This window comes from Neofelis nebulosa, chromosome 15 (assembly GCF_028018385.1).
Source record: "Neofelis nebulosa isolate mNeoNeb1 chromosome 15, mNeoNeb1.pri, whole genome shotgun sequence".
NCBI lineage: Eukaryota > Metazoa > Chordata > Mammalia > Carnivora > Felidae > Neofelis > Neofelis nebulosa.
In genome coordinates this window covers 43,257,627-43,269,637 of record NC_080796.1, presented here as the reverse complement: position 1 = coordinate 43,269,637, position 12,011 = coordinate 43,257,627, and the positions used below count along the sequence as shown (strand labels likewise).

The following is a 12,011-nucleotide window of genomic DNA, read 5'->3' as shown; positions in this document are numbered from 1 at the left end:
TTTAGTTGTGTCTCACAAATTTGGATATATCATGTTTTCATTATTAGGTAGTGGACAATATTTTCTAATTTTCTTCTGATGTCTTTCTTGGTCCACAGTTTATTTTATATTTTTGTTTTCTAAATTTTTTTTTAAATTTATTTTTGAGACAGAGAGAGAGTGAGAGTGGGGGAGGGGCAGAGAGAGAGAGAGGGAGACACAGAATCCAAAGCAGGCTCCAGGCTGTGAGCTGTCAGCACAGAGCCGAACGTGGGGCTTGAACCCATGAACCACGAGATCATGACCTGAGCCGAAGTCGGATGCTTAACCAACTGAGCCACCCAGGCGCCCAGGTCCACAGTTTATTTAGAGATGTGGTGCTTAATTTCTATAGATTTGAGATTCTTTCTGATACATTGTTATTGATTTTCTTAAAGTAGCACCTTTAATGATCATTGTTTTTGTTCTCAGTTATATTGAGAATTCATTTAGAGCAGGGACTTTAAACGTCGTTTTGCCATTCCTCTCTGTGTTAGTTTTGAATGATTTTAAACTAAATCCCAGTCCCATCCTTGGCTAACACTCCGAAACAACCTTGTTCACTTCTAATTCTGTGCCTCTCAAATACCTTATAATGCAGCTGTGTTGTAGCCAGTGGCCCTTGGACTTGGGACTCAGAAATTTTGACATCTAGACTGAATTCTGTAACTTCAGTCTGGACTCTTATAAAATGAGAAAAATCCTATCATTCTCTCAGGTTTGTGGTGAAGCCAAATGAGATACCAGTAAAAGAACGTATCACAATCCCTGGCACATTGTGCACTCTCAGTAAAGGCCAGTTATGTTGAGTTCAAACAGCACTTGAACATGAAGTATGAGCAGGGGATTCCTTCCTCTAGGACTAGTATTATTTGTGGTTATAATCAGTTTTAGACCCAACAGATGCTACCCAGCTCACTTCCCTTCTAGTGTTGCTTCCAGTTCTGAATGCAGTTACACAGCTGCTGCCTTGTTGAAGCCTAGATGCTGACTGAGCACTGTACTGCACCCAGCTCCTAAAAGTGCAAACTCTACCGATTTTTAATTTATTTTAATTTAGGTCAGAGAACATAGTCTGTATGACTTTGGTATTTGAAAATACAAGGTATTTAAAAAAATTTTTTTAAGTTTCTTGATTTATTTGGGGGGGGTAGAGAGAGAGAGAGAGAGAGAGAGAGAGAGAGAGAGAGAGAGAACAGCAGGGAAGAGGCAGAGAGAGAGGGAGAGAGAGAATCCCAAGTAGGCTCACACTGTCAGTGCAGAGCCAGACGTGGGGCTCAATCTCCTGAACTGTGAGATCATGACCTGAGCTGAAATCAAGAGTCGGACGCTTGAGATCTGACTGAGTCCAACTGAGCCACCCAGGTGCCCCATAGGTTTTTTTTTTAATGGCCCATAATATGGTCTATATTTGGTGAATATTCAGTGTGTGCTTGAACAGAGTATATATTCTGCACTTATTGGATCTATTGTATAAATGCCAGTTAGACAAAGTTGACTGATAATGCTTTTCACATCTTTCTTATCCTTATTGAATTTTTTGAGTCTATTTCTTTTAGTTCCTAGGGGAAGAATTTTAACATCTCCAACTATAATTATGGATTTGTTGATTTCCCCCTTTAGTTTGGCTAGTTTTAGCTTTATGAATTTTGAAGCTCTGTTGTGAGATGCATGCATGTTTTTGATTATGTCTTCTTTATTAACCTAACGTATAGAATTTCTTTCTTTGTCTCTGGTAATGCCGTATAAGGTTACTTTGTCTAAGACATAGAACTGCTGTAATTTTCCTATGATTAGTGTTTGCATGAAATTTTTTTTTCATTCTTTTTTCTAAACTATCTGTGTCTAATATATATATATATTTGGATATTCCTTTTCTATCCAGTCTGACAATTGCTGTCTTTCTTAGAGTGTTTAGTACCTTTACATTGAATGTAATTATTGGTATGTTTCAGTTTAAATCTGTCATCTTGCTATTTGTTTTCTAGTTATAAGGATTTAAATTTTTTTCTTTTTCTTTTCTATATTTTTCTGTATTAATGAGTTTCTAAAAAGTATTTTTATACCTTCCTCTTCTATTGGCTTTGTTTTTAGTGGCTCTACATTAGACATTCAATGATTGGTCTACCATAAATTGAAAGTATACCATGTAAGAACCTTCCAACAGTAAATTATATTTATTCCCTCCCATCTTTTATGCTATTACTGTCATACATTTGATTTCTACATAGGTTATAATCCCCACAATAAATTGTTATTATTGTTGTTTAACAATTACTTTTTAAAGAAATTAGAAAATATAAAAAGTAGCCTTTTGTATTTACTTACATATTGATTATCTCTGGCACTCTACCTTTGTATAGATCTGAATGTGTATCTCCTATTTCTTTTAGTCTGAAAAACTTATTTGAATAATCATCGTTGGTCAGGTCTGCTAGTGAAATGTTTTCTGAGCTTTTGTTTATCTCAAAATGTCATTATTATTTTGAAGGATACTTTTTTTTGGAAATAGACTTCCAGTTTGATAATTTTTTTTTTTAGCATTTAAAAAATGTTGTTCTGTTGTCTTCTGGCTTGCAAAGTTTTTGCTGTAATCTCAGCAGAATTTTTAATCATTATCCCTCTGTATGGTAATGCATTTTTTTCCCTCTAGCTTCTTTTGAGATTTTTTTCTTTTTCTTTTGGTTTTCAGAAAAATAATTATTATGTGCTTAGATTTAGTTTTCTTTACATTTACCCTCCTGGGGGCTTTGTTGAGCTCCTTGGATGTGTGTGTGTGTGTGTGTGTGTGTGTGTGTGTGTGCGTGTGCGTGTGTGTGTGTGCATGTGTATTCAGATTCAGAAATTATTGTCCATTATGTTTTTCAAACTTTTTCTGATCACCCTCCCCTCCACTCTTTTCCCCTTAGTATTACAATTTATGTATGTTAGATTGCTTCACTAATCACAGAAACTTGCTTTTAGTTTCTCAGTGTATTCTCTCTCTGTGCTTAGTTTGTATAAGTTTAATTATTCTGTAATAGCCAATCTGTTAAGCCCATATAGTGAAATTTTTGTTTCAAATAATATATTTTTTGGTTCTAGATTGTCTATTTGGTTCTTTTTTAGTAGTTTCTATTTTTCCACTGAGATTTTTCCTTCTGGTCACTCATTCTGTTTTTTTCCTTTGAGTCCTTACGCCTATTTTTAATAACTTGTAATAGTTTCTTTTTGCTGCTGTATCAAATTAACCACAAACATAGTGGCTTGAAACCTCACAAATTTATTCTCTTACAGTTTCTGAAATTCAGAAGTCTGAAATGGGTCTCACTGAGCTACAATCAAGATCTCAGCAGGGCTGTTTCCTTCTGGAGGCCCTAGCAGATAATGTTTTCTTGCTTTTTTTGTAGAGGCTACCTGCATTCCTTGGTTCATGGCCCCCTTTCATCTTCAATGCTGGCAATGACCAGTGAGTCTTTCTCACATTTATCTCTCTGAGGCTGACACTTAGGCTTCTCTCTTTCGCATTTAAAAATCCTTGTGATTACACTGGAACAACCTGGATAATCCAGGATCCTCTCCCTATGTTAAGGTCAACTGATTAGCACACTGAATTCCATCTGCACCATTATTTCGCCTTTGCCATATTACCTAGCAGATTGACAAATTCTGGGGATTAGTACATGAATATCTCTGAAGAGTCATCTGCCTCCTGTATAACTCTTTTAAAATTATTATCTTCTAATTCTAACACCTGGTTCATTTTGGCATTTATTTCTACACACTACCTTCTCCCCACATGATTATGGGCTACATTTTATTGCATCTGCACATATCTCATAGCTTTTGATTATATGGTAAATATTGTGGATATCATATCATTGGCAGTTTGAAATTTATTACTTTTAGTAAATGTTTTTTGTTTATCTGGGCAGCTTTTTTTTAGTGGACCAGCTTGATCCTTTTAAGATTTGTTTTTAATCTTTGGGTGGTTTAGGATCTCTTACTTCCAAGGTATATGTTCAGAACTGTACAGGATCTGAGATTTTACCACATTTAAGTAATAATTAGTTAGCTTATTAGTTTCATGGATGCTGTCAGATGACATGAGTTTCCTGGAACGGAAAGAATTTTATTGTGCATGGCACATCCAGCAACATGAATGTCAGCTGACTTGCCTCAATTTTCCTTGCCCCTAAATTACATGGAGGTGGTGTGGATGGGCCTAGATGGATACCTGCAAATGCAGTTGGTCACATTATAGGAGAGGAACTCTGAGCTTAGGACATCCAAATAGTATGTAGTGTGCATCCAAATAGTATGCAATAGTAAGCATGTATGCACTTTGCTCCTGGAGGGGGATCCTCTATCTTCCAAGGCTGTAAATTAATGTGCACTTTGCTCTAGTTGGAGACAGCCTCTGTCTTCCAAGGCTTTTGCGTCACTTTATTTCATGTTAATAGTTTAAAACTTTTAAATTAAAACAAATTCTTTTTTTTTTTTTTAACATTTATTCACTTTTTGAGAGACAGAGACAGAGTATGAGCAGGGGAGGGGCAGAGAGAGAAGGAGACACAGAATCCAAAGCAGGCTCCAGGCTCTGAGCTGTTGGCACAGAGGCCGGATGTGGGGCTCAAACTCACAAATCATGAGATCATGATCTGAGCCGGTCAGCCGCTTAACTGATTGAGCCACTCAGGTGCCCCCCCCCATTAAAAATAAACATTTTTTAATGTTTATTTATTTTTGAAGGATAGAAAGAGCATGAATGGGGGAGGGACAGAGAAAGAAGGAAACACAGAATCCAAAGCAGGCTGACAGCTCAGAGCCCGATGCAGGACTTGAATCCATGAGCCATGAGATCATGACCTGAGGCGAAGTTGGCCACCTAACCAGTTGAGTCACTCAGGTGCCCCAGTAGTTTAAAGCTTTTAATGATTATATGCCTTATTAATCAAACATCCTGGAAAAGAGTCTAGTACAAAACCTGTTCAATGCCTCTGCTCTCAAAAAGTTGAGGGACCCATAGCATTATCTCCCATAAGTGTGAGCTTTTTGGGGTAGTCTCAATTGAATTTCCTGGGTGTTCAGTGTGGTTTTATCTATGTGCTATGTTTCTCAGTATTACATGACCTCCAGAATCTCCATTCTGCTATTCATGGCCAGGTTTTGTAGATTGTCCCTCTGGGCACATATAACCTAGTGCTTGGCAAGAGACTTAATATGACCCTCATGTATATTTCTGAAGCTTTTTGCATTTGGTATTCTATCCCCCAAATTCTACCGCATCCCCCAACTTCATTCTTTCTTCTCTGCTGAGCAAAACTGCTGTTCTTTGCTTGGGTGCTATAGTCTTGAAAATGCCTCCAGACAGAAAGACAGGGAGAAGTTCATGTAGTGTTCATTTCATACAGTTTTTTCCTTAGGGATCATAATCCTGTTTTGCCTGTTGCCCAACATCTAAAACCATTTGTTTCAAATATTTTTTATAGTTTTATTTTACATCGTTTATGGTGGGCTTGCTAGTTTTTTCCTGTTACTGCCTCATGGCCAAAAGTGGAAGTCTCCATATCACTTTAACTGAAATATTCATATGTGTGTGTGTGTGTGTGTGTATACATATATATATATGTATATATGTATGTATGTATATATGTATATATATAATTATGGTATCCAGACTGGTAAGTCATGGATCTTCTTTTTTCTTTTTTTTATTCTTCAGACTGTTATATAAGTAGGTACTCAATATGTCATGTTCCACAAAACATATAGTAGAAATATGAGACTGAAGTACAAAGTTTATTCTGAAGCACAAAAATGCTGTCCCTTGATGTTGTTATGAGAATGAGGATGTTACATGACAGACTGGTTTATAGCTGTGTACCTCTGTGTAAGCATATGCCTAACGTTGGTAACATTAAACTTTTTATGAACTGTTGCTGAGTTTTTTGAAAGGAAAAGAAATCACTAGGGAAATTAGTAAAAGTTAGACTGCTGTGTTTGTACTTTTTACTGAGACTTGAAATAGTGCCATTGTATTATATTTAATATTTCTCTATATAATTTTAATTTTTTTTAAAGTTTATTCCTGAGAGAGGGAGAGAGACAGAGTGTGAGCAGGGGAGGGGCAGACAGAGAGGGAGACAAAGAATTCAAAGCAGGCTGACAGCACAGACCCTGACCTGGGGCTCGAACTCACAAACTGTGAGTTCATGACCTGAGCCAAAGTCAGACACTTAAACTGACTGAGCCACCCAGGTGCTTCTCTATGTAATATAAATTTATATAGTAATTTACAGGTCAAAAAGGAATTTTACACACATTACCTTAGTTACTTTTGAATTTCTCACCAACTGTCTATGTTAGGTTCAATAGCTGTCTGCATTTTACTGATGAGGAAGTGAAAGCTCATTGAAATGTTCATACTAAAGGTTCCAAAGCTGTGAAGTCACAGACCTGGCACTGAAAATTGGGTGTCTGAATAAAGCTTAGTGCTCTTTCTGCACGCCATATCTGTGGGTCTCTAATTTCAATTTATTTCTTTATTTTGTGAGTGTGTGCAGTTTATGTGCATTTGATGTACTTTGATTTATTTCTACATGAGATCATGGAACTGAAAATTTAAATTCTTAATCTGGTGAGATTGTGTCAGCACTAAAGTTGTAAACTTTTTCTGTGTAACGGCTAAGTATTCGAAACTACTCTAAGAGGTTTTTGTTAATAGTAAGCTCTTTAGTAAAGGCATAAAGAGTATTTTTTAGTGTGTGTATTATTTCAGTCCATAGTTATTTATTTTAAATTGCCAATTTGATAATTAGGTTTAAGCTATTGTGTAAAAATTTGTCAAGGATTGTATACTGATACATTCTCATATTGGACTTGTTCTACTGTAGATATTAGTATTCTAACATTAGAATCTACTTTAAATCATGTTAACAGTGTAAAGCTTCTTTAGTGATTATTTACTTTATTAATACCTGTAAATAAGGATGGCACCATTGTAATCAACTTACATACTTACTTGGATAATATGTTCTTAGTTGTAATGCATTGGAAATGTTGACTATTTGGAATATATTCTTGAGTTACATTGGTTACTCTATCTCAGAGTATTTCAGAAGTACTACTACTTTAGTGAGAGGGCTTTTTGGCACGACATGTTATTTTCCACCAGCCAGTGAAATTTGTACTTGATTTGAGAAGAGGCTGGCTCTATCAACACATAGGATAATGATTTACTCGCCTTATTCTTTTTCTTTGTAGCCTTGAGAAATTCCAGGAAACAAAGTCTCTTTGTTAGAGGGAAAATACAGTCTTTATATGAAAAGCTTTGAATGCTTTTTTTTTTTTTTTGATCAGAATACAGAAAGCTCTTTATCTTTTGATCCGTTGGATTTACTTATCAACATAGGTATCAGCTTTGCTCTTCACTCCTTCCCTCAGTATTGTAGGGCAAATCTTTCAGGCAGGCTGAGGAGCTGGTTTCTTTGGAAATTGTAACAGCAAGTGGATGTGACAAATGTTTATCTGGTTTACAAAAATGCTTTAGAAGTGTAGTCTTCAGCTCATCCTTCATACCATTGCTTTGCTTGACTTCGAGTCTGAGGGAACTTATTTTTAGTTCTACTTGAACCAATGACAATACAACCTTGCATAAATCATTTCCACTTTCTTGGCTCAAATTCCTTTGGTTAAACAAAAGCTATAGACTAACTATCCTAAAGCTCCTTGCAATTTAAACATTCTATTATTTTAAGTGTATTTGTAGTAATCTAGATTATCAACTCACCAAAGACAAGGATTTTATCTTACTTTTGGGAGTTTTCACAATATATAGCATGACACATCATTTGTAGTAATAGAAATTTGCTCACAGCCTCAATTTCTAAACCTCAGCTTTTCAAGAATCAGTTTTCCCTTTGCGGTGTCCTGCTTATTGTTCTCTTTTTTCCATCCCTGACTTTTCAAATCATTCAAATAAAAATGAAAAACTTTCCAGGGATCTGCCATAGCCCTATCTAATCTGGTTCAAATCCCCTCTTTTTATGTTTGTAACATCCTCTACCATTCATTGCTCTTGCTCCCTCAGCTATAGCCACACTGGCCTTTTCTGTACCAGGAACACATCAAAAATGCTCTTTAAGCCTTTGCACTGCACTTTTTGTTTACTCTGCCTCTACTGCTCTTCCCTAAGATACCTGCCTGACTAATTACTTCCTTCAACTTTTTGCTCATTCTTGGTGAGACCCACCTTGGCCAACTTCATGAAAATTACACACTTTTTTCTCCAGCACTCATGATTAAGTTATGTGTCCAGCCCTGAATCAAACACAAATTCAACTGAATGGAACTATCTACCAATACCTTAGCACTTTACACATTGTAATTTAGAAGTAAAAGTGTGATTTCCTAGAAATTGGTAGAAGCATTTGTAGACTCATTTATGTTCTATTGGAATGGGAACTCCATTCCTGGAATTGGGAGTGATGTTAATTTCCTTGGGCCCACATAGTTCTCCAGTGGAGATCAGAATCTTTGGAAAAAATAGAGAGTCTGATGAAAGGACTGTATATGTCCTCATATATCCACATATATATGATGGTTAAGGTATGCTCTTTCAGTTATGAAGTTGGATTAAATTTGAGATGCTGTTTACCTGATAATGCTATGTGTGTGTGTGTGTGTGTCCATGTACGTACATGTATACTTATATAAATATTCCTTGAGTTCATATAAAATGAAATTCGATAGTGCAGATTCCTTCGGGTAATTTAATGGAATTATTAACATTATCATAGCACATTACACATTCTCATTTTCACATAAAAGTATGATATCTTAGAAATTAGTGGAAGCATTTTGTAGACTCAGTTACGTTCTGTTAGAATAAATTTATGTGCTTCTTCTCCATCTGTTTATCTTCTTTGGTGAAAGTTCTTTTCAGATCTTTTGCTTATGGAGTTTTTTTTATATAACATGCACACACACACACACATACAGGATATGGCTACTTTGTTGGATTTGCAAGTTTTTTTTTTCCCAATTGTGTCTTGTCTTTTCCGTTTCTGAATTTAGTAGTTTCTTTTTACAGAGAAGGGTTCTTTGTTTTTTCCCATTTATTTTTTGTAGTTTCAGGTTTTTATTTAAATTCCAGTTAGTTAACCTATAGTGTAATATTAGTTTCAGGAGTAGAATTCAGTGATTCATCACTTACATATAACACCCAGTGCTCATCAAAGCAAGTATGCTTCTTAATACCCACCACCCATTGAGTTCTTAGTTTTGATCAAGTTCAGTTTATCAGTTTTCATATTTATTTAGTTCAATTTGTATCTAGCTTGCCTTTTGATTTCTTCTTTGACCCATCAGTTATTTAGAAAAGTATTATTTCAGTTCCAGATATTTGGGGGATTTTCTAGGGATCTTTCTATTATATTTGATAATATAACTCCAGAGATTATACAGTGTATGATTTGGATCCTTTAAAATCTATTGAGACTTGCCTTATGACCCAGAATATGGTCACTCCTCTTAAATATTATGAATGCATTTTTATGTCCTGCTTCTTTTGGGTGATCCTTTCTCCAGCCTCATGCAGTTTCCTTATATGTATCTACCGATCCACAGTCCGCTGAAGACTTGGGCAGGATAGAGAGGTTGGAGAGCGGGTGGCCTGCTGCAGATGTCTAGAGCTCTGTTCTGTGCAGTTTTCTCTTCTCCAGTACTCTTTTCTGTGCATTCTAGCTACCTTGGCCTCTCAATTTCCAAAATTCATCTCCTCATCTCAGGGAGATCACTAGGTTCTGACTGGGTTTTCTCTTCTTGTGCTGCATGCTGGAAACTGTCCCAGACAGTAAGCTGGGAGCAATTGCAAGGCTTACTTACTTGTTTTCTCTCTGTCAGGGGTCACTGTCCTGCCCCGACTGATGTCTGAGAATTGTTTCATACTTTTTTTTTTTCCAGATTCTCATTTATTAAAGATGGAGAGTCAATACAGCCCTTGTTACTTTCTCTTGGCTAGAAGCAGATGTCCTGTTTATAGATTGTAAAAGTACTGTGTTAAATATTCCATAGCTTTGGTTAGAGGAAAAGACATGGTGACTTACATATGTGGGACAAATAATTTTTGGAAATATATTTAGCACAGTAGTTCTGAAGATCTTGTGCCCTCTCTCTGCCAAAAAAGGGATTCTGCATCAGCATTTCCCATTTTGTGTGCTTTGTGACTTCTCGCACTAAATTCATCTATGAAAGAGAGCCTGGCCCAGATTAGGTCATGTGTTGGCTCATTCAGTTCTGGCCTGGGGTCACATCTGCCACGTATGGATGTGACTACTGGGTCCTCACTCTGGGTATGGGTTGCTGCTGCCAGTAAAGAGGGAACTGTTGTGACCTGGGTTGTCACTCCCTTTGTAGATTCAATGTTGTTGTTTTCAGTTTTGAAAGGAAAAGGTTATTATTAAGTCCAAATGAGAAAACACACCTTAAACTCAGAATTCAACATTGTTTCAAAATAATTTGTCATGAAATCTGCTTCTCCAATTGTAACTATATGAGATACTCCTCTTTTTCCTGTCACAAAACAGTGGGTACTCATGCTTGCTAATTCATACTAGATCAGAGAAAAGAGAAATGTAATAAACAGGCATCAGAGAAGTTAGTATAAGAGCAGTTGAAGGGCAATGTAGAGAAAATAAATTATAGGGAAATCATCAGATCCTGCTGGAAGAGAGTGGGCTGGATTTCTTTCCCTTCTAATGGTATTTCAGCAGAATACTGGGACTTTTGCCATTAGAGCTAAGTAATGCTTTATTTCTTCAAAGACTAGGTAATTGGAAAACTCAACTGTACCTAGACTAAAGGGAGATGTGTAACAGAAGGAAGCAAGACCTTTTTTTAAAGCTGAGTTTTAAATCCTTATTTTGAAATTTACTAATTTTTATATAATTGGAATCTTGAGGCTTTGCAACCTTTAGTAAACTAGATTCTTACTACCTCTGTGAATGTCTTTGTTGTCTAGCTCAGGAAAGGTCTCCAAACCCATAAGGATCATGGCTGTACTCTCATTGTAGTAACTAAGTAGAATATCCTATAATACTTGATAGTAGGTAGAGGCAAACATATCTAACAGTAGAATGCAAACATCTCCATTTTGAGGAGATTCTGGAGTTCTGTCATGCTTCCCAGGTGGAATGTTGCTACATGGAAATCCACAAAAGTTTTAAAGTTTATTTACTTATTTTGAGAGAGACAGAGACACTGTGAGTGAGGGAGGGGCAGAGAGAATCCCCATCAGACTCCGCACAGCCCATGCAGAGCCTGTCCTGGGGCTGAACTCATGAAACCACGAGACCATGACCCAAGCTGAAACTAAGAGTCAGATACTTAACTGACTGAGCCATCCAGGAGCCCCAAGTCCACAAATTTTTAAGAGCTGCTATTCCATGTTTGTCTGTATGTTTTTTGGAGCTACTGAATGGTTGATTGAGAAATCAGGTTCCTGGAGCACACTTTAGATAATTTTTATGGGAAGAGGGAGGTAGGAGTGGAATCTCCAGTTTTCAAAAAAAAAAAAAAAAAAAGCTTCCCAAGTTATTGTTATGTACCTGAAAGTATGAAGTAATTGTCATAAGGAGTAGGGCTACGGTGGTGCAGAGATCCAGCTACTTGAACACGGGGAAGTTGACTGAGTCTGAATCCCACTATTTTATGGGAGAGGTTGTGGATATATTCATATGCTGCCTGATAGATGTTTGCAGGAGAGTGGTAGTGTCTCTTATTAGGCCCCTATTGCAACAACTGGAACATGATTGGGTTGGGCAAAGGCTGAGAGTATGTAATAGTATCATACAACAAAAAAGACTAAGGATGATTTGGACTGATAATAGGCCTTTCAATGTGTAAATAGACAGTCTTGGTTGGTTATCAAGAGAGGTGGCAACAGATTTTTGATGTCTCGCATGAATGCTAGTATTGACAAATCTCATTTATGAAATAAATATCAAAGAGAC

General features: G+C 36.6%; 1 protein-coding gene across 2 annotated transcripts in view; it reads left to right on the top strand.

Moving 5' to 3' along the window:
• The window catches only part of DENND1B (DENN domain containing 1B), a 267,771-nt gene that overhangs the window by 34,612 nt on the left and 221,148 nt on the right, over nt 1-12,011 (top strand). The gene's annotated exons all lie outside the window — the stretch shown is intronic.